A 23,472-nucleotide genomic window follows, 5' to 3' on the forward strand; every position below is an offset into this window, starting at 1 on the left:
CTTAGGGGGCCCGGGTGGGCATGGCCTGGGTGGACATGGCCAGTTCGATGTCATTTGTGTCAGGGGTATCAGTGGCAGCCCGAGCCCTCTGCCAATGAAAACAGGCTCCCAAACTCCATTTTAAGATGCAACCCTCTGCTAGCGAAAACGGAGCTCGGGAGGGCCATATGTGACCCTCCTGAGCTCCATTTTCACTGGCAGGGCCAGTCCTTCTCTGTTTCCACAGGCCAAAGCTAAGCACCCCATGGGCCGCACCTGATCCCCAGGCCTTGAGTTTGACACCCCTGATCCACTCCTACCCCAAGCACTACCAAGTAATAGTGTATAGCCAGATAGGTATGAATGTAGAAGTAAATAAGCAAGTACAGGCACAGTTTGCTTTAAGAATACATTAGGAATAGCTAGCCATAAATCAAAAATAGACACAATGCTACTTATGAGTCAAGTTGCCTACACTCATAACTGGATGATCCAGATTAAGTACCTAACATAGTTGGAGTTGTGACTTTGGTTGAAGAATTAACTATTTCCAATAGTTCCATCTAATGCAGTTTCAATAATCACATTTATTATAGTAGAAGCTGAGTTTTTTTTTTTTTTTACAGGATTGTACCACACACATATAGGAAAAATAACTTTGTTTTGGTTCTTTGAACTCTAAGTTAAATATTGAAAATGGAAAATTATTAAATCAAGTTGCAAACAAGTTTCTATAAGGTGGTGAGAAAAATCATGATTTTGTTTTTGTTGTTTTTTAAAAGCATGCTATTATGGGAATTCATCTGTCTTATTGGCTTCTTTAGTTAATTAACATAATTAAATGTCATCATGCTTTCATTGCACTGACCACAAATTATTCCACACACCTAACTAAGTGGACTTTCATTTAAGTTCTGAACAGTTATATTTGATTAATTTTCTTTCTAAATATGCATTTAAGTTGTTCTGATTGCATCAGTCTACTTTAAAATTGTTTATGATTTGAAGGTACACTTTTCAATGGAAAGGGGCTCAGTGACATGCTTAATAAATACAGCTAACTCTCTCTCTCTCTCTCTCTCTCCCCTAAGTTAGTTAATTTAATTAAAATTTCAATAATTTAGAAATTCCATTATTTAATTTGGGGAATTTAACATGGAAGAATGTAATTGTCTAACTGTTGATAGATGAATTCTGCCAAGGATGATCCTTTAGGAAAAGTTTTGGCTTCTTTTGCTAACAATGTTCATTTTCAGTGGGAGTTAGAAATGATTTTATTGTTGGCCTTTGGCAATAATGTTTCTTTTTTTTTAATTTCAAAAGGCACAAAAAGATTTGCTATCCTTGACTGAACATTAACCACTGAGAGGAAGAAAGAGAAGATGGCTCATATGTGATTGCCAAAAAGCTTTATGACTATCCAAAACAAAAATAATAAAACAACAAAAAAAAGGACACAGGTAGCAGGTAGAGAGAAACTACTAGATCTTCAAGGAAGAATGTAAAGAGCAGAGATCCAGCAGATTCTGACCAGTTCTGGATAACTGGTAGCGAACTTGCTGAATACCAGCTCTGCACCTCTAACTGGGCCCACCCCCACATCTATTCTCTGCCTCCCGAGTCCCAGCTGATTGGCTGGGTCTTCTTTGGTTGCCCTGCACAGGAGAACGGAGCTGGAAAGGGGTGGGGAGGGAATGGGATTTTGCAATAAACTTCCCCTGGAGTGGGAAGGGAATGGGAATTTTACAGTATCCTTCCCCTGTCATGCCCATGTCTACTCCTCCAGTGTGCAGGATAAAAAATAATGGATTTAAGTTACAGGAGGAAAGTTTCTAATTCACTGTTAGAGGAAAGAAAAGCCTTTCTGACTGGCAGTACCACTTGGCAGTGGAACCAATTATTTGGGGAAACAATAACTTATTCTTAAGTTGTGTGTATTCAACTTACTGGATGTATTCAGACGAAAACATCATCTATCAGAAATGCTTTAATTTAGATTCCTGCCCAGAGCAAGAAGGTAAACTCAGCATTTCTTTCCCTTTCCACTTCTCTGATTTTGATGAACTTTCTTTAATTGCTATTAATCAATTTTTTACAGAATTGGATAAAAATTTCAGGCCCAGAAACTCCTTCTGAGGGAATGAAATATAACACACTTCAGACCAGTAAGTGTGTCATAGTAAGGGCAACTTCTACTCAAGTGACTTTTATAATCCAATTTTTCTGTGAATGGACTAATGTGTTTTTTACAACTTGTCAAAAGAATTGGATGTTAACAGACATAGTAGTTGTTTTTCATAAATCTGCTTAGGAGGAAAAACTCTTTAAAAGGAAATGTTAGGATTCTATGTATAGAGAGAGATTTAAAAGGATTTGCTTTCTTCCATTACTGTACATATTTCTATGTATATATCATGGACTGACGCCACATACCATTTAAAAAGAGTAATTGCAGGAAACAAGGATTGTTTTGGATCAAGAATTCTCAGCCTAACTTAACTGACAGTATAAAATAAGAGGCAGCTGGACTTTGTTTTTCTTTGAAGACATTTCACTTCTCATCCAAGAAACTTCTTCTATCAGAACTGAAGAAGCTTCTTGGATGAGAAGCAAAATGTCTTCAAGGAAAAACGAAGAAGTCCAGTTGCCTCTTGAAAAAACACCGTTGGGACACCTTTGACCTGGATAACTAAGAATCTCCATAGACATAAAGTAAGTTCATATGCACTGTTATGTACTTGAAGGTACCGATTATTAAAATAATAAAATATTTTGTTTCTCTGACTTTCTCCTTATTCCTTCTCAAAACATCTATGGGGAATAATCTCCGAGGAAACAGGGAAGAAGAAAAATATCTAAGAATCTATACACTTGAGTTCCTCCTTTCTTACCTCTAGGGTCAATCCTATCCATCCAACTGAACTCAGTTCAGAAACGACCTTTGTTAAAAGCTTTTGAAGTCTGGAATTTTCATTGTTTGATGTATTGTTTGGCAATATCAGAAATAATTAAACAGGCACAAGTGAAGTAGCAATAGCCCTTAGACTTATATACCACTTTATAGTGCTTTACAGCCCTCTCTAAACTGTTTACAAAGTCAACATATTGCCCCCAACAATCTAGGTCCTCATTTTACCAACCTTGGAAGGATAGGCTGAATCAACCTTGAGCCAGTCAGTATCAAACTTTTGACAGTGGGCAGAGTCAATCTGCAATACTGCATTCTAAACACTGCCACCACAACTCTTATCTGTGCCACTACATAGCCACTCATCTTGTTTTCAAAATTAAAAATACCACATCTAATGATGTTTACAGTTTATAAAACACAGAATCTGTGATATATGCATCAAACTATCTCAGGACTTGTTTTGATGCAACTATAATATAGCATAAGCATAACAGAACATGATTTAGTTACATTGTATAACAGGAGTACCACTGCAAACTTGCATATAATAATAATATACATTGTCACGACTCAACTGATAGTAGTCCCACTTACTATAAATGTGTGGAATAACTAGTCTAAAATACAGTGGAGTTATTCTTCTTTGGAATTATAGGTGCATCCTTTTTTTATATTGGTACATCAAATTGTGTGTGTGTACATATACATACATACATGTGTGTGTGTGTGTGTGTGTGTGTGTATGGATGTGTGTGTATACATACAAACACATATATGCAATACACACACATGCATGTATGGTGACATGAAAATGTAGATGGAAGGAGATGAGAAGGTACCAAAAAAATAAGCTGTTCAGAAACCCACAAATGAATGGGATTGGTGTTTGGTGAGTATTAATTTGAACGCAAAAGTGAATAGTCTGCCCCCCCCCCCACCCACCCCCAAAAAATCCTCATTGAAGTGGGATTTTTTTAGAGTGCAGAAAAGTTAAACATCACCATCTGGTGGGAAGCTATGAAATAACAAGCTATCATTTGAGAATCATTTGTATCAATCATTGAATAACAGAAGGTCTATGGATTTAAATAAAGTCAATATTTGAACTCAAATAGAGGAGGAGAACTGAATTACAAAACAAGGATTTGAAGCAAGAGTAACTGGTTTGAGTAAGAAGAGAAGAGAGGAAGGGTGAGAAACCTGTGGTTGGATGGAGCTGATAAGTTCTTCAAAAAGAGGTGAGAAGCTTGAAGAAAAGGGGCAATGCATGGAGTTGGGAGAAACAGCAATGGATTGCAAAGGTGGAAAAGGCTGGAGAGATGCAATGAATGGTGTTGGTAAATTCATCCAACATTCCTTAATTTATCTGTTCTTTCCTTTTCTGCACTTTGCCGCTACTTATTTCAAAAAGGGTATTAAAAAATCTGTTGGGCGTTTCTGTATGATAACCAGTCAAGCTCAACTTTGGCAAGTCTTTATTTTTCTAGTAGCATTGCAAAACTGCAATGATCTGATTGCACATCACAAAAGTAGAATTATTATACCTTGCTTTTTGCTAAATCTGTGTACTGGTAGCCCCCAGTATATGCTTTACCATCCTTCAGTTAACTAATTGATTATAGACCCTTGAAATGTATGTAAGGTTACTTTTAAAAATACCATTATATTCTAAAGAAGTTTGGAAGAAAAAAAATGGATCAAACTGGGTTGGACTTTGACTGTAAAAATAATAATTCAAAATTGGTAACATTTACCAAACGTTCTTGGTCATGCTGGGCTTTGCTCTGTGACAAAAAATGTCAAATTCTTCTCCTTCTCCTCTTCCTCCTCTTTTGTAGAGTGCAAAATCCAGCCTTACCTAGGGGTAAGGGGTAAGACCTTTGCTCTTTGCAAGGAGGCTTTTTTTGGCCCCTTTGGGGTATTTTTTGCTTTTAGTAGGCAGTATCTTAGCTGTATGGGTGTGAATGGTGTGTGTGCATGATTGAGAATTTAGCAAAGAACTAACAATTGGAACAGCAAATAAGTACTTTCTTACATCAGCTGTCTTCCAGCAGAAAAACTGCACTGCAGATAACAAGGGGGGGAAAACCATATATTCTGCCTTTCTTCCCCACTCCCTGCCCGGCCCAAGGTGATGAATGGTTTCCTCCAATGTGAAAAAGAAAAGAAGTGGGTGGAGAAAGTGCATTTATTACAGAGTCAGGGAGGAAACCTCAGCAGCAGATAGCATTTAATGTCTTTCAGAGTACAAACTCTTATGGGCAGGGAAACAGGTATTGCAAGAAAAGGGTATAAGGAGAAATGAAGTTCTTTGCAAAAAATAGCAGGTAGGAATGCTACCTAATCTAAAATGTGCAAGTGACAAGTAAAAAATCTTCTCTCACTGCGATGACTTCTGGCTTGAAGGGCTTCGGTGACAAGCAGGAATCCGTGATCATGCATGGTTTCCGTCTGGGCTCGCCGCTGGAGCTCCCTGAGCCGGCTGGTTTCAGGGCTAAGCCACCCTGTAGAGGTGGTGAAGAGGGGGGAGACCGCCAGCAGGGTTGAGGAGAGCCGCATCTCTCCTCCTCAGCTGGCCATTCCCGAAGGCGGTTGCAGCGGTGGTCAGAAATGGCCACCACGAAGAAGAACTCGACCGGAAAAGAATGTGCAGGAGGAAGATAAGAAGTGAAAGTTTTGGCTGACCGGGTTAAATTGTAAAAGCAACAACCAAGGTACCCTGGAATTTAAACTTATAAAAAATAACATCGCTCCCAAAGAAGAGTTGGAAGCAGCGAAGGAAAGTGAAAAGGGAAAGGTTTGGCGCTTTTTTTTCTTCTCTCTCCTTCCCTATACTGACAATTAAGAGACTTAAATAAGAAATCAGAAAAATCTGCTTTGACATCAATAGGCAATTAAGCTGAAAATAAAACAAAATGTCAAAGGGATAACAAAGATTTCTGGACATTAAAAACTTTCTTTTTCATAAGCAGGAAGGGAGAGAAAAAGAATAAGGGCAGGATCTGGAAGAGGGAGGAGACTGCCTGGAATTAAAAAGAATCTACAGTAAAACTTCAACGAGACTTCTAAAAGATACATTTTAACTGAAACTTTGCAACTAAATAGTAACCCCAGGAAAAGAAAGTGAAAAAAAGAGCAAAAAAGAAACAGCTTGTGTGTATTTGGATTATTTGGTGATCTTTGGATTTTTGGTTATTATATTTGAATGACTAAAATCAACTGGGTGGTTGTTTAAAAATTTATACAATGGCACCACTTCTGGATGAATTGAAAATGGAATTTAAAAAGTACAAAGAAGATGCACAAGAAGGGAAGGGTTCTTTTGGCTTTTGATTTTGAAATGGGTGCTGCCAGTGGCAAACAAGCCATTCTTCCATAACCACTAAGCGATACCATTCATGGCAAATCTGACCACTTGAACTAATCTGAACTAAGGCTAAAAGTTGGAAAAGATGCCTAGTTGGTCATAGGAGAGATATAGTTGGTCATAGGAGAGATATATTTACCGTTTTTTCATAAATAACTGTTTTTCTCTAGTTTCTGTATGATCCAGAACAGTGTGGCGAACCTTTTCGGCACCAAGTGCCGAAATGGGAGCGTGTGCACACAGGGGAACATTGGAAACCGGAAGAGCAGTTTCCTGTCATGTGAGTGTGTGGGAGCACCGGAAACTGGAAGAGCAGTTCCCAGCCTGCATGCATGTACTAGGAAGCTGAGCTTCCAGTTTCCGGCATGCACATGCACTATAGCCACCTGGTCTTGCAGTTTCTGGTGTGCGTGCACACACAAAGACTAGCTGGCTGATGCGTGCCAGATCCCAGAAGAGCAACAGGCAATGGCTGGCATGCCGGCAGAGATGTCTCTGCATGCTACTTCCTGCACGTGTGCCATAAGTTCGCCATCACAGATCTAGAAGGAAGTTAAATAGCTCCCAAGTATGCCTTCAGCTACTCTGGACCAAGCTTTCTACATATGAATGATACCAGTACCATGTTAAGTGTTTTGTTGCTTTTAATCTCCATGTTATTTGTGTTCTCAACTCTCATATTTTAACACTGATTTTAATATAAGGAAATTAGGGTGCATACACAAATTTATAGAGGAAAGTCAAGATAAGCATGTGTGTGTGTGAGGAGAGAGACAGACAGACAGACATATAACAGCATAGATTCACAGGAATATTTCTTGGCCTGGGAAAGGAAATGAGGTGAGCCCATTCTCCCGATGTAATGGAGCATGAGAAAAACCTTGGGAGCTTTAGCCAAGGCAAGATTAGATAACAGACACCTCAGCCCACAGAAGGAACAGGAACACGGAAAGCATCTCAGAAGGGACTCCTCCCCTTATTCTCTGGAAAGTAAAGGCAAGGGACAGAAATTTGCTTTCAGGCTTACATTTATTTTTATTTATTTTATTTCTATTATCAGATTTAGAGGCTACCCACATCTCACTCACAGATTAATTCTGAGCAGTGTACAGTTAAAAACGTACATAAAAATTATGCAAATATTTTGTCAATAAAAAGGCAGTTAAAACAGGGTCGGAATAATTAAAGTTAAAAAAAAAGGTGGGAAGGGCTTTCGAGGTGATAACATCCTCAACGTTGGCTAAGCCCAAGCAAGTTAAGCAAGAGACCGGTCTTCGACTCTCCATTCCCTTCCAAAGGTGCTTTTGCAAGAGGAAACTGGACTTTCTGGTCTCTTTCTTTGAAGACATTTCGCTTCTCATCCAAGAAGCTTCTTCAGCTCTGACAGGACAGTGGGAAATGGAAGGATTTATATTCCTTGCTGGTAATTTGCATCGTTTTAGTTTGCAATTTTTCTTCTGGAAATGCATCCCCCCCCCTTTTTTTTTCAACCCGCCCCCCCAAAAAACAAGGAAGTCCAGTTGCCTCCTGAAAAAGCACCTTTGGGACAACCATGACCTGGATGTCTGAGAATCTCCACAGACATCTCCATTTCCTTCCAATAAAGGTTTCCATGTTTTGGGTGCCTTCTCTGGTTTACACTGAAGAGCTGACCTCACCCTGCCTCTGGCCCCCTCCTTTGGCACCGCTGCTTCTCCTCTCGTCCACCTGATCACCGTATTTTGGGGAGGCTGATCTGAGCGGTTACCCTGAAGTTTCGCTCCCACCAATTACAATAACCCCAACACCAGCCTGGATCCCCTGTGGCTTGAGTGGGGAATGAAAACAAAACAAAAAAAAAAACCAACGCAGAAGCGGACATGCGACTGTCTCCGCTGCCGCGTCCGCCGTTGGATCCCTTTCCTCAGTCTGAGGTGTCCGCCTTTTGCCCCACCCCGTCCCCGTTAGCTCGGTGTAACTATAAGCCCGCGCGCGGCGCCACCCCTTCGCCCCGCCAGGGGAAGAAATGGGAGCCTCTTCTTCCTCAGCGAGACCCTGCCGGGACGGGAGGCCTCTCGCGTGAGAGGAATCGGCGCCCGCTGTCCCCGGCGGCTTGAACACCGCCGCTCACAGGGGAGGAAGCGAGGCCAGGGTGCAGCTGCTGGGCCGGCCTCGGGCTTCTGATTGTTGAGAGGTTGTGGCGGGGCGGCAGCCGCGAAAGGAGGCGAGCGCCAGGAGGGCAACCTCCCCGCTCCGAGGAGAATCTAGCCACCCTGCGCAACGACGGCGGCGTCAGGGTAAGCGAGCTTCTCAAGGGCGCCGCCCGCCTCCTTTGTGTATCTTTCTTGAGCGCGTGGGAAGGGTTGGCCGCGTAAGGAAGACGGGGCTGGCTTCGAAGGCAAAGGAAGGAGACCGGGAACGGCGGGGGAAACGCCGGCGTGTGGCGTGTTTTTAGCAGCGGCGGCGGCGGCGGTGGTCTCCATGGCTCGTCGCCTCGCTCGGAGCTTGCGGTGGCTTTGGGTTGGCTGCTTTTCGCCTCACCTAGCAGAGAGGACCGACCGGCTTCTCGTGTTTTGCAGCACTGCGCTGGACTGCCAGGACTTATGAGTGTGGCCTTTATGGAGGGTTGGGGGGAGATAGTGGGCTTCTACGGCAGAAGTGCTATTCCCCCCGCCTTCCTCAACTGCGGAAAATTGGTGCAGCGACTAGGGTATGGAGAGAGACCAGTTGTAGTGTTGCCTTCACATCTCTCCCCTCCTTCTACCCGTCAGCCCACAACGGGACCGGCGCTGGCTTTAGTTGTTGTCCCGCGGGGCATATCCAAGCCCCCCTGGGAGTAGCAATTATTATGTTTGTGTGTGTGTGTGTGTGTGTTTGTTCTAGCAAGCAGGTGCTGCAACTCAAGTGTTAACGCATCTCTTCTTTCGAGCTCGTTCTACGCTTCCAGGACTGCGGCTTTCTCTTTGCTTACCCTCAGCAGTTTAGCGTGTATTGATCGCGAGGAGTGTGTGTGTGTATATGTGTATGTTTTAACCATGCTCTGCAATCGGATACCTGTCAGACCAAAAGGATATCGGGGGTAATGTGTAAAGCAACGTTGAGAAGATCCAGGACCAATAATTGATTTGGAAGGCCATGTTGGAAGCGGATAATCACAAATTGCATAAATATATATGTGGGAGAACACTTCCCAATTCAAGGTGACTTGACATTTTGGCAGAATGAAAGCCATATTCTATTTCCAATCAGATTCAACATACTAAAGACACAATTCTGGCTTAGCAATTATTCTTGTCCTGTTTTTATCATAGGTGATTCAAAATGATACCCAGAAATCACATTATAAAGATACATTATTTTGTGCAAAACAGAAGTGTCAGGCAGTTATGTTGTCTTGAATGGTGTCCTTCTTCCTTGTAAATCCTCCAGTTGTATTGGAAGTTAAGCTGCTGGAATGCTTTGAAAGATGTCTGGATGGTTCCTGGTTGGAAAATGCTGGTTTGCTAGGCTGGCCTAGTTTTGCCATCCTAAGATTTTGAACAAACCCAGTGGCGTATTAACTATTAAGCAGACTAATATGGCTTCGTTTGCACAGGAGGAGGGCACCAAGATTTGTCAGTGCTTAGGGCACCACTGAACAGACCATATTTTCTCTTGAAATAATATATTTTAAAAGACCAATGAAATAGAAACGTTACTATGTCACATTACATAAAGAAAGATTTGCCATTTCTATACTTGGATCCACCCAAAAGATGCATTATATCATATAATCTCTAACATGACTGATATGACTAGGACTGGATTAAATCTGAAAGGAGACAATCATTTTGAACAATTCAGCAATTCAGGATCATAAGATCACAGTACAGAGGATAATGTGAGGCATATGCTTTTAATAAACAAGCAGAGCTCAATTTTAATCGTAAAAGTGGTACATTTTAGATACGCATGTTTGCATTAGATGCATAAAGTCAATTTTACCCTGTGCATTACCTTCAGCTATTACTTTTTAAAATAAACTGGCTGGTGTATCTCTAAATTTCCTTTCCATTTTATACCAGATGGAGATGCACTCCAGGCAACATCAGGGTAAGAGGCTGGCTTATCATGTATTTGGTTCATCATCAAGCAGCCTTGTAGCCATTTTTTACCTACTGTAGCACTTTCACTGATGAGGACAGCAATGGCTGTGCTAACTGAGGAATTCAGTGAATTGGAAATCCCATCTGGAAGTTGTCAGGTTGAAGAAATACTATAAAGAAAGTCTGATTTGTTTATTTTAAATTGATCTCTTGATTTTGGGGGGCTTATAAACTACTTCAGTCATGAATGACTCCGAGTCATTCCCAATCTTCCCAGATCAGGCAAAAAACATACAGTACACATAAAATAATATCCACACGAAGAGCCTGTATGGTGTAGTGCAGTAGTGGCTAACCTTTTCGGTGCCGGAAACCAGAACAGCAGCTCCCCAACCGGAAGAGCAACTGGAGACAGCTGGCGTGCCCGGAGAGATGGCTCTGCATGCCGCTTCCAGGATGCGTGGCATAGGTTTGCCATCACGGGTGTAGTGGTTAAGGCATCTGGCTAGAAACCTGGAGAGTTCTAGTTCCCCTTCCATCTGGATAACCTTGGGCCAGTCACTCACTAGGAAGGAGGAAATGGCACATCCCTTACAAGAAAACTTCAGGGACTAGTCAGGAGTCAAACCTGCCAGGAATCAAAACTGACTCAAATGTCAAAAAGACAAACTGCATATTGCTTTGTTGATTGTGTGCCGTCAACTCAATACAGAATCTTAGTAACCATACAGATAAATTTTCATTAGTAGGATTTCTTCCCATTGTGATGTTTCAGGTCTACTAACGGTGCACCTCTTGCAACGACAACAGAGGCAATCTTCTTTTTCCTACTATCTTTTCCACCATTATAGGCTTCTCCAGAGAGCTAGGTTTGCAATATTAGGACTGAAATAAGATAATTTTGAGTCTGATGTGTCTCAAATGAGAATTCTGGTTGATTTGTTCAACGATCTATTTAAGTTCAAAAACACCTCGACCTACAATCATTTGTTTAGTAACCAAAGTTACAACAGCATTGAAAAAAAGTGACTTATGAGCAGTTTTCACACATCCTACCAGTGCAGCATCCCCGTGCTCACATGATCAGCAAAATTCAGGGCTAGGCAACTGGCGTGTATGTGATCACCATTTGTAAGCTTGCTAGCTGGCTTCTGACAAGAAAAGTCAGATTCTCCCAAAGGTTTTTTTTTTTCCCAAGAGGCAGCTGGACTTCCTGGACATTTCACTTCTCATCCAAGAAGTTTCTTCAGCTCTGTCTGGATGGTGGGGAATGGAAGAATTTATATTCCTTGAGTATAAATCCTTCCAACCTTCCATTCCCCACCATCCTGTCAGAGCTGAAGAAGCTTCTTGGATGAGAAGTGAAACGTGTTCAAAGAAAAACCAGAAAGTCCAGTTGCCTCTTGAAAAAGCATCTTTGGGACAACCGTGACCTGGATGACTGAGAATAACTGCATGATTTATTTAACAATTACAATGATTTGCTTAACTGGCAAAAATGTTGCATAATGGGGCGCAACTCATTTAATAATTGCCTTGCTTGGCAATGGAAATTTGGACTTGATTGTGGTCCTAAGTCCAAATAACAGAATTGGAAGGGACCTTAGAGGTCTTCTAGTCCAATACCCTGCACAAGCAGGAGACCCTATACCAGGGGTCTGCAACCTTAAACACTCAAAGAGCCATTTGGACCCGTTTCCCACAGAAAAGGAAACACCGGGAGCCAATAATTTAACCGGTGTGACTGGTGGGTGTGGCCAACTCGACTTCACTCCCTCTCACCCAGTCATCACCTTCTCTGGAATATAGAGCGAGTCTCCATCCCCTGCCATCACCTTTACTTTCTCAGGCCAGGTGAGGAGTGATGGGGAGGGGAGGGGCCAGCCAGTGGTGGGATCAGCCGACGGAGCCACAGCAGAGGGCCAAAAGAGCCGCATGTGGCTCCAGAGCTGTAGGTTGCAGAGCCCTGCCCTATATTTCAGACAAATAGCTGTCCAATTTCTTCTTAAAAACCTCCAGTGATGGAGCATCCACAACTTTAAGCTGTTCCACTGGTTAACTGTTCTCACTGTCAGAAAGTTTCTCCTTAGGACTAGGCTGCTTCTCTTCTTGATTAGTTTCCATTCATTATTTCTTGTCTGATGCTTTAGTAATTAGTTTCTTCCCCTCCCCCTCTTCTTTGTGCCAGCCCTTCAAATATTGGAACATTGCTATCAAGTCTCCTCTAGTCCTTCTTTCCACTACACTAGACATACCCAATTCCTGTAACCCAGAGGGGTCAAACTCAATTTCATTGAGGGCCACATCAGGGTTGTGTTTGAACCCGGGACGCCGGGGTGAGCATGGCGAGGATGGGCATGGCCAACTTGACATCACTCATGTTGGGGGTGCCTGTGGTCGCCAGAACGCTCTGCCAGCAAAGACGGGCTCGTGAGCTCATTTTCAGATGAGTTTGAACCTTTGCAGTTGTAGATACATACTGGCATCTGAATGTCTTTCCTAATTCCTTCACTCCAAGTTCTAGTATTTAGTTTATTTCTTGACTGCTCGTTCTTTTACTATTGATAGTTAATTCTAAAAGGCAAGAGGTATACATCACTTCATTATCATGCACTTCATTATCTTTATTGTCAATTCTAACACTGGTTTCTGTGCCTGTTGTCATTAGTTTGGCCTTCTTTATATTTAGCAATAGCCATAGGACTTAGACTTATATACCGCTTCACAGTGCTTTACAGCCCTCTCTAAGTGGTTTCCAGAGTCAGCATATTGCCCCCAACAATTTGGGTCCTCATTTTACCCACCTCAGAAGGATGGAAGGCTGAATCAACTTGAGCCTGGTGAGATTCGATTTCAAACTGTTGGCAGCCGGCAATCAGCAGAAGTAGCCTGCAATACTGCATTCTAACCACTGTGCCACCGTGGCACAGTATTTAATCTTACTCCCGTTTTTTTATTGTGCTCCTTAGTTGTCATTACTGGAGCTTGTGGATCAGTTGCATCATATCAGGGTCACATCATCACTGTAGCACGGCAAGTTATTGATGTGTGTTCTTCTAGTTTTAAAGCCACACTCATCTTCCAATCCAACTTCCATCAAAATATATATTCCACACAAAGATTGAGTAAGAGAAGACTATACACTGTGTAGTATACAGTCTCATCTCACTCCTATGACAACGTGAAATAAGTTATATTATCTCTGAATTGTGGCTTCCTGAAATATGTAAAAGGTTTATATGAGGACAGCAAAGTGTTCTGAGATACCCATTTTGCTAACCACAGTCCATAGTTTGACATGATGAACAATTCCGGCTTTTTGACAATCAATGAAGCACATGCTGTCATTTGGGCTTTCGCAGTTATTCAACCTACATCAGCAATAACGCTGTATATTCCTTGGCCTTTTCTAAAGCCAGTTTGAACATCTGGCATCTCTCCATATAGGGCTTAATCTTTGTGCATGATCCTAAGTATTATTTTGCTAGCATGTGAAATTAAAGATATGATAAAATAATCCATCCATTCTGTTTGGTATTGTTATGTAAATTGACGTTTTCTAATTTTTTGGCCACCGTGTCTTTTTTCCATATTTGATGGCATATCTTAGACATGCTTCAGTCATTTTACTGATTCTTCTTCTGTTGCTAGCCATATTCCTGTTGCTATTTCCATCAGTTCTCGTAGCCTGCCAGCTTGGCAGTGATCAGACTGCTGATCTAATTTCACCTTTAAGTTTTAAGTAGGAAATACTTTTAAAAATACCTTAGATGTTGACATTTTTACTGTACAGAATTTCAATATCATCCTTCCATCTTTGTTTGATCTTTGAATCAACTGTTATCTATCAATTGGCATTTGTTAGCTTACCAATTTGACATTGGAACCACATTCTGAGTTCAGACATTGTTCTGAAAGAATGTCTTTGATTTTCTATTGTCTGTTTCCATCTTTAATGTCTTTGCAGATTTTGCTGTAATATTGCTTCTTGTTTCTTCTAATTTCTTTGAAATTCTTTATTTGTTCCTGAGATCTTTGTCTTTCTTGGTTTTGACTTCTCTTCTTAGCAATAACCACAGTTTGTTCTGACCTCCAGTTTATTTTCCTCTGTTTCTTGGTTATTGGTAGTAGTCTCTTTTCACATGCATCCTTAACATCCTTAAGTTTATTGCAGTTTCTCTGGTTCCTGATGAATATGGTTCAGGACTTCAAAGCAATTCCCGATGTTCTGTTTGAAAGTAGCATTATGTGTGCTCAAGATCATATTGTTGAAATTAGTTGGTTTTCTATTTTCTGTTTTTCTCCCTTAATTTGGAATTTCCACATGAGCAATTCACACATCTTCCTATACTGTAAACCCATGGACACATGTTTGCTATTATAACTAATCCCTTACATCTTCTACCAATAATTTAGTCCAGAGGTGTTACAAAAGTGCTGAAAAAACCCAACATATGACCAGTCCTCACACTTATAACTATTCCAGTATCCCCATAGTCATGTGATCAAAATTCAGGGACATAGTGACTGGTAGGTATTCATGATAGTTGCAGCATCCCAGGTTCACATTATCACCATTTGCAACTTCCAACAAACAAGATCAATGGGGATATCCAGTTTCACTTAACAACTGCAGCAAAAAAAGAGAGTAAAATCAAGTGCAATTCATTTCATAACTGCATGGCTTAGCAATGGAAGTTCCTGTTCCAAATATGTTTGTAAGTTGAGGACTAATTGTGTTCCATCTGGTGATGTCCATGCTTATAGAACATCACTTTGGTTGTTTAAAGCCAGTGCTAGCTCTGAAGAAATCAATGGATTGACAGATATTAATAAGTTGTTCCCCTTCATTTCAGTTCCTAAGCCAATCAGTCCCAACAGCCTTTTCCTCCTTGACATTTCCAATTTTGGTATTCCAATCTCCAGCTACAAGCAGCACTTATTGCTTTCATGTTCCGTCAGTTTCAAACTGATTATAAAACTCATAAGCCTGCTCTTCTGAATCACTGATTGGAACATTAATTTGGTAATCATAATAGAGTTATGCATGAAATGCACAACTGACAGTGAGAACAATCAACCAATGGAACAGCTTGCCCTCGGAAGTTGTGGGAGCGCCATCAGTTGAGACTTTCAAGAAGAAATTGGACTGCCATTTGTCAGAAATGGTGTCGGGTCTCCCACTTGGGTGGGGGGTTGGACTAGATGACCTACAAGGTCCCTTCCAACTCTGATTATCTGTAAATCCTATATTATACATTATTCAGTCATTAATTGAACTGCAGCCAAGTAATGTTCTTGCTTCTTCCTAATTATAAAAGCAACTATAAAGCAAAAGGCAAATATTTTTTTCTCCTTCATAGCAGTATTGGAAACTAGATATCTCAAACACTTTAATCTAGTTATGTCATAAATACTGTTAGTAACCTAAATCTCTATTTTTTTTCTTCTGTACTGTAGCACATTGAGTGCCATCTTGACCTGAGGGGCCCATTATCCATCATTACATCAATCATCATTTTATATACTATATAGCAATACATTTGCATCATGCTCACTCTAAAACTTAGTATAGTTGAGCCTAATTTTCATATATTTAGATTTCTTATGTGCAGGGACCTGACCATGCCTGGACTTTTGACTTCAGCACCATAAACAGTATTTTTCCTTCTGCTGTTTTTCTCTTCCGACTGGAAATTTACCTGGAAGTCTTGAAAACAAGCATATTTTTAAGTGATCTTTGAGAGGGGTTTATATAATATATTCCCCAATACAGATTTTATAATATATAAAATGTTTGAAGCTTTCTAACGTTCTTGCTTGTAGCCGTATTGCAGTTCTTTTCCTAAAACAAATAAACAAAGTATATCCAAGACTGCTAGGCAGTCACTATATTTTAATTCTAGTTTACTTTTTTAATGTGGTATTAATTAATTTGGAATTAATTTGTAAAAAATATTTTTGGAAGAGTATGAAGTGTTTTTGATGATTTTTTATAAAGCCTCCAGTGAAATAGTCTGTTTGTAATAAACTGGTTGGGCAGAAGAATATGGAACTTATATTTCCATGTGCTAAGTTCAGAGCTGATAGTCTAGTCATGGATGTTACTAATAGTTGAAACAGTTGCTGATACCTGTATTATTACTAATAGTGTTTACACACCTGTGACAATCACACAGTATCTTCTTCTACTCTCTCTGGCACAAAGAGTTGCATCTTCAATTATCTTTGCCTGGATTGAATCCACTTTCTAATTGAAAGTAGAAATTAATCCCTCCAGAAATTCATACAACTGTACAAAACACTAATTGTTCCTTTGGGGGACTAAAAATCTTCTACTTTCTGTTTTTCACTGCTTAGAGGAAGTGGAATTGTGCTTCTCAGCCTGCCTGAACAAACAGTTATAAAACCAACTGTGATTGGCTAAGTATATGCAGAAATGAACAGCAATGCATGAATAGCTTGCTGCTGTATATCCTGTATATTAGGCACTTCCACATTTTAAATATGGCTCATCAAATTGCCTTTAGCATCAGAAACAAATGAAGTCTAATTGATTCATAAAAGTAATTGTTAATTGAAAAAGAAAATAATAATAACTTTTGGGCAGAAACTACTTCCTGGGAGTCATAAAGGTAAGTTAAATCAGCATTGAATATTGGATGAAATTAATTTTTGATCAGGCCATTTAGTCTTCGGATTCTTGTTCTGCCATGAAATATAGTCTTTGGTGTTTAATTAGTTATGTGCTCACTAATTTAATTTACAAGATTGCAACCGTGAAAACAGAACAGAATAATTTTCATATGTTACCCAGTAGTAGAATATATATGCTCTTTGCATATGGAATAAAATCAGATAAGTTGTATGGGTGTTTAGTGTATTGTGTCATGTGATGGAAATGCTATGTTTAAGCACTGTGCATTTTAAAATGGAAAATGTATTATCTAGAAACCTTTGTTTTGAACAGAAGTTATGTTGGTTTTGAGTTAGGATAGATAAAGATCTTAACCAAGTTACGTTGATTTTAAGTTGGAATGGATAAATATCTATCCCAACTTAAAACCAACATAACTTCTGTTCAAAAGAAAAATTTCTTGGTCATAATTTCTCTATATTAAAATGCACAGTGCTTAATCATAGCATTTCTAACACATGACACAACACATTAAAAACCCATATCATTCATCTGCAGTTCTTCCAGGTTTGATGCTGAACCCAAAGGTGAAATCTGTTATGATGTCACTGAAAGCCAGATGAACCCCAACCCTATTTTTTTTAAAAAAATAATGTTGCTTGTTTTCTGTAATGATGGAATAAATACTGATTTTTTTTTTTCATGAGAGATATGCAAGCCAAACTTGGTCTTCTCCCCCCTTCCCCAATCTTAAATTATTTGGTTACTGTATGTTTCATACTTGTACTGTTTATGGAGGAAGATGGTACATGGTGACAGGATTTAATAGAATGTTAGCTTTGTGAGGGCAGAATGACTCTAATTGTTACTTGTTTTATAAAAAATAATGCGATGATTTATACAGCTGTCTAATGATTAAGAGAAAGATTATGTAAATAGCGCTGAAACCTTTTGGAGGAAGGATGATAAAAAATAATAATAATTAAAATCATATTGGTACAGAAGTGGCCTCTACCTTGCCTTAGTTTTTGAAAGCTGTTCATTGTCAGTTTAATGAAATCGAAAGGGCTTGGTTTCCAGATTAAATGAAGTATTATATTTAGATTCTGTGGAAAATGATAAAAATCCATTTTCCACTATAATGTTTCCAAAATGTTGTGGATTGTGTTAATGGCCAAGTACCATTAGCTAATTAGAACATGGGCATATGTTCCTTGTAGTTAAGGTTTTGAATTAGGATGGAAGTCTCCCTCACAAATATAAATTCATTGACTGACTGGGCTGATCATTCTTGACAGTCCAACTTATCTCACAGGGCTTTTAAGAGGAAATCATAAAGAAAGAGAAAGTGACATGTGCCATCTTGAATTTCTGGAGTAAAGGATGGGATGTAATGACTTCATAATGTCTCCACAGAAGTATAAAACAACAACACAGAGACACTGTATTAAAACATTATTTCAGATGAAAATACATGACTTAATACTGTACAGTAATGCAATACATTTTTTGTTTTATTTTAATACCTCCCACTCAACCCCAGTACCCTCCAAAAACCTTGGAAGGTCATTAACAAACAAAAACCTTGGAAGGTCATTCCAACAATTAATTTGTTCAACCTGAATCTGCCGTTAAGAGTCCTTCCTTGAAGGAGATGGACAATCTAGAAACACGAGAAATAAATAAATTCGAAGTATTCCGGTACTGGTGAATATTATTATAAACCAGAATGGTTGAAAAATGTTTTCTTAATAGGAAATAACTGTGAAAGTCCCATGAGTTTCAGCATGAAGGAGCTTTTAGAATTAGAATTTAGGGAAGTTTTAATAGTAGCTAAGTTCTAGTCCCTGTTGAGGAAGAGATTGTTGATGTGTTTCTGGAAGAAAAAAAGAACCACTTTTTAAAAAACAAATGCAGGTAGTCTTCAACTTAGAACAATTGGGACCAGAATTTCTGTTGCTAAGCAAAGCAGTTTTCGTGCTCGATTTTAGTGCCTTTTCTTCCATAGTTGTTAAGTGAATTGCTACAATTGTTAAGTGAATGTTGACTTTGGCTATAAGAAGCCAGCTTGTTAGAAAGTTATAAATAGTAATCACATAGTCTAATATATTGCAACTATTGTAAATGGATGCCAGTTGCCAAGCATCCAAATTTAGATCATGCGACCATGGGGATGCTGTGATAGCAATACCACTTAGACTTATATACCACTTTACAGTGCTTTACAGTCCTCTCTAAATGGTTTACAAAGTCAGCATATTTCCCCCAAGAGTCTGGGTCCTCATTTTACCGACCTTGGAAGGATGGAGGGATGAGTCAACCTTGAGCCTGGTGAGATTTTAACTGCCAAATTGCAGTCAGCCAGCAGTCAGCAGAAATAGCCTGCTGTACTACACTCTAACCACTGTTCCACTGTGGCTCGTGATGGTTTTAAGTGGGAGAACCAGTCATAACTAACATTTTTTCATTGCAAACTTCAAATGGTTGCTAATTGAAAGGCTGTATGAAAAATGATGGAATCAAGGAGATTCTGATTCAAGGTTTGCTCCTGTTTTTTCAGCCTTATTTAGCGAAACAGCTGTTTTCTGGAAAGTAAAAATACGGTTGGCACCACTAAGCTAATATTGGAAATGGGAATAATGGGTTTGGGAAAATGTTCTGGTCACTGAGATTCGTTGTTTTACAGGATGTAGGTTTATTAGTTTTTATTTTCCCATAGTCAAGTTCTGCAATCATCCTGGTCTACATGAAAATAAAAATCAAAGTAATTTCTGATGAGTTTAAGTAGTGAATATCAAGTACGAATTTTGTACTCCAATATTATACTGCTAATGGTATCCACTTGTGGTTAGGATTCTATGCTCCTCCACATATTACTAAAATATAATTTCTAACATCCTTCCCCAGACCAAATTTAGTTCAACAACACCTGGAGAGCCACGGTTTCCCCATCTGTGCCCAAGAAGTAGAAACAGTGATCATATATATATTAGGGGCCACAGGCCACAATAGGCACATTATTGGTAGTAGTTTCACCACATGTGCTAGAGACCAGTTTGCTTTCTCACTATGGGAATGGCAGTAGATCTGAAATACACTATGACTCACACACCATTATATTAGATTTCCCCCCCTACTAAAACGTACAGTAGTAGGAAATGGCATTGCTGACACTTCTTGGAGCATTCTGCCAAAATCCAGCCATGTGATTTTTCAGAGAGAGATGCAAAAGAGCCACATGGGAGCAAATGTGATCTGTGAAGAACTTACCTTGCTTTGTACAATGAAGCAGGTTTGATGGCAAAATGTGAGACTACAATGACACCAAAAGCAGTGGGATCTTGAAAACATTCAACAAGACTGTGAAATGCTTTGGATTTCAACTCCAAAAAAGAAAAGCGGAGAAGGCAGGAAGAGAAGGTTAAAAGCATGGAAACCAGAGCTACTGTATGTTTCAGCTTCTGTGTGCTCTGAAACATTTTTGGAGGTTGAATCCAGAGCTCTGTGCAACTCTTAATATTAAGTGTTGCAAGGTGGCCAATGCTGATAATGTATTCCCCACCCATCAAAACAGCAAAAAAAAAAAAAAAGGATCCTGTTTCATTAATATTTTACATGACACTATCTATTATAAAATCTTCCCCTGTTTAGCTAGCAGCAAAATAATAAATAATGTAAGGAGCCAGGCAGGAAATTGAATATATTTATTTAATAATTTCATTATGAATCCATGGCAAATTGTCAGCAATATGTTGAAATGCCATGTTGCATGCTGAAATATGTTAAAATGCCATGTTTCATGTTCCTTTGCCATGGTGTATAGTGTCATTTAATGGCATTGATTTTATAATGTTGGTGGACAGTATTTTGATTTTCTGTCTTAGGAATCAAAGTACATCAGGTTCAGGGGTGGGATTCTACGGGTTTGGACTGGTTCTATAGAACCAGTTGTTACAATTCTGCGCAGTTTGGAGAACTGGCAAATTGTGTCCCTGACTGTCCCTGGCCCTCTCCACCCACCCCACCCCACCCAGTCAGTCAGTCCTTATCAGGCATCCATGACATCTTGCACATGCTCAGCATTACTGACTCACTTCTCGCTTGCCCAGTCACTCCTTATTTATTTTTTCCTCCTGATGATCACCTATTCGCTATGCCGGGATCCCCCTCACTGTCTTACTGCTTCACCCAGTAGGCTTCCCTGAGGCCCAGAATGCCAAAAAATGGAGCCCAGGGGGTGCTGCGCCCCATGCACTCTGTTTTTTGCCCTCCTGGACCCCAGGGAAGCTTCCTGGGAGTAAAAACGCCTCCCAGGAGGCTTCCCTGAGGCCCAGGAGGCCAAAATAATGGTGGGGTACTGAAAAAAAGAAGAAGAAGCCATGCCCACCCAGTCACATGGCCATGCCCATCTAGCCATGCCCACAGAACCAGTTGTTAAAGAGTTTGAATCCCATCCCTGATCAGGTTACTTATGAACACCGGCCTGTAGAGATGCCTCACATTGCTAAAGACTAATATTGCTTTGTCAGACTTGATGACAAAATGGTTATTGTTAGTGACTGCTTTTACCTCTTACATTCAAGATGTTCCATCTGAATAATTGCCACCAACTCTCAAAGTGCCACTTACTGCCTGCAACACTGCAGCATGGTACTCTAAATGGATCAAAATCTACTGTCAGGGTTCCGAGCAATACTCCCAATGGAATCAAAACTGAGGCAAACTTCTTCCTCAAAGCACAGATTTATTAGCATGTCATATTGGCACATCTGGGGAAACCCGAATCTAAAATCCCCCTGGGTTTTCCCCCTAGTAAAAAGTTATATTTCTCCTCCTGCTGCCCTTTCAGACCATCACATGGCCCAATCAGGTCACAGTCCAAAGTTCATCCAGACTCACTCCCTGCCTCTTCACACCTGGTGGGGACATCCTTGGCTCACAGAGGAAAGAACGTTATTTTGGTTACAAAGCCCTCGATATCTCTATCTCCCCATCTCGTTCTCAAAGCTCTCCCAGCCACTCCTGTGGCAGCCCTGAAGACGCTAAAGAAAATGGCTCCAGGGCCGACATCTACGTTCATGGCTTTTCTATATCAGTTAGGAATCCGTTTCTTCAAAGATATTTGACCATCAGATCTTCAAAGTTATCTCTTTCCTCACAGCTAGACCCAGGCTGGAAGAAGGTTGTGCTTATAGGGATATAAGCATCTTTATGTGTGCACAGACATCTGTGCACGCAGACATCTCACTGGCTTTACCATGAATTGTAGCTATAGAGAGTTACAGTGTTCTATTAAAACCTCACATTCCAAACCTGGGTTGGATAAGAATTATGTTCAAACCAAGACTATGGTAATTTTGTCCTGTAAAAACACCCAGTTTAATCATAATTCTCCCTCTTGTAAAATTGTTCATTTACTAAAAAAAAAAAAGAATTAAAAAAAGGTTCTGGGAGAAAAAAAAAGAACAAAATGATCCACTAGTGAAATGACTAATGAAATGACAGGGCTCCCACAAAGTTGAAGGCCAGGCAAGGAATAATGGATAGAAACTGAACAAGGAGAGATTCAACCTGGAAATAAGGAGAAACTTTCTGTCAGTGAGAACAGTTAACCCATGGAATGGAAGTTGCCTTCAGAATTTGTGGGAGCTTTATCACTGGAAGATTTCAAGAAGAGACTGGACTGCCATCTATCGGAAATGGTGTAGGGACTTCTGCTAGGGCGGGGTGGGGTGAAGTAGATGACCTAACAAGGTCCCTTCCAACTCTGTTAATCTTTATCTAAATAGTAACAAATTAAGTTGATCATCTATTCCGGCATCTTATTTCTTGCATTTGGATAAACCTGGTTCCAGTGTGAATGACTTAATCTGTTTGGAATCCTGGATGAGATATTTTGGCAATTTAATGTTCCTTTGGTCGTGATTCTATTGGGCCTCCTTTATCTGATCCTTATCCTATTTTGCCCCTGGTTTGACAATCAGAAATCCAAAAACCAATTTATCAGTTGTAAAGTGAAGTAAGGATATGATTTTGCCAGTGTCACTGAAAATAACTGATTGGCCTCTGTGTTAGTCCCCATGTTAGTCTCCAAAGGGAGGCCTAATTCTGTCATTCTTCCTATATACTAGAAAGGCAACACAGGAGGCAAAATCTTGCTAATTATTACCCAATCATAACATTGTCATTAATTGGTAAACTTTATCCTTGATTTTTATACCAATAAATGTTTAGATTAGAATATTTTAGTTTAGGAACAAGCAGGTTTTAGTTCAGAATATTCCGTGCAATTTTGTACAATTTAGCTGGGAAAAAACCCTCCAGCCCTACCAAAGGCACCCTTGATGTTGCCTTTATTGATTTAAGGGCGGCCTTCAATTCAATTGCTCATGGGGTACTGTGGAGAAAATTCGCTATAACCTCAAATAACAGTTGCTTTCTCAGGTTGATGGTTTTATTAAATTAAAATATTACAATATAGATTAGAGGCAAATGTGTAAAGAGTGTCTGCTCT

At 39.9% G+C, this 23,472-nt stretch overlaps 1 protein-coding gene across 6 annotated transcripts in view; it reads left to right on the forward strand.

Moving 5' to 3' along the window:
• The first annotated feature begins 4,048 nt into the window (after positions 1-4,048).
• The window catches only part of STAMBPL1 (STAM binding protein like 1), a 55,621-nt gene continuing 36,197 nt past the window's right edge, over positions 4,049-23,472 (forward strand). The window contains exon 1 of one of the 6 annotated variants that reach the window (XM_087932384.1): positions 4,049-4,128. The gene's annotated coding sequence lies outside the window, so the exon portion shown is untranslated. Of the gene's footprint in view, positions 4,129-8,188; positions 8,534-16,754; positions 16,957-23,472 lie in introns of those variants that run through there. The other 5 variants (XM_087932381.1, XM_026710476.2, XM_026710477.2 and 2 more) reach the window with 5 other exon arrangements.

Source organism: Pseudonaja textilis, chromosome 4 (assembly GCF_049901715.1).
Source record: "Pseudonaja textilis isolate UNSWEBS1 chromosome 4, rPseTex1.2, whole genome shotgun sequence".
NCBI lineage: Eukaryota > Metazoa > Chordata > Lepidosauria > Squamata > Elapidae > Pseudonaja > Pseudonaja textilis.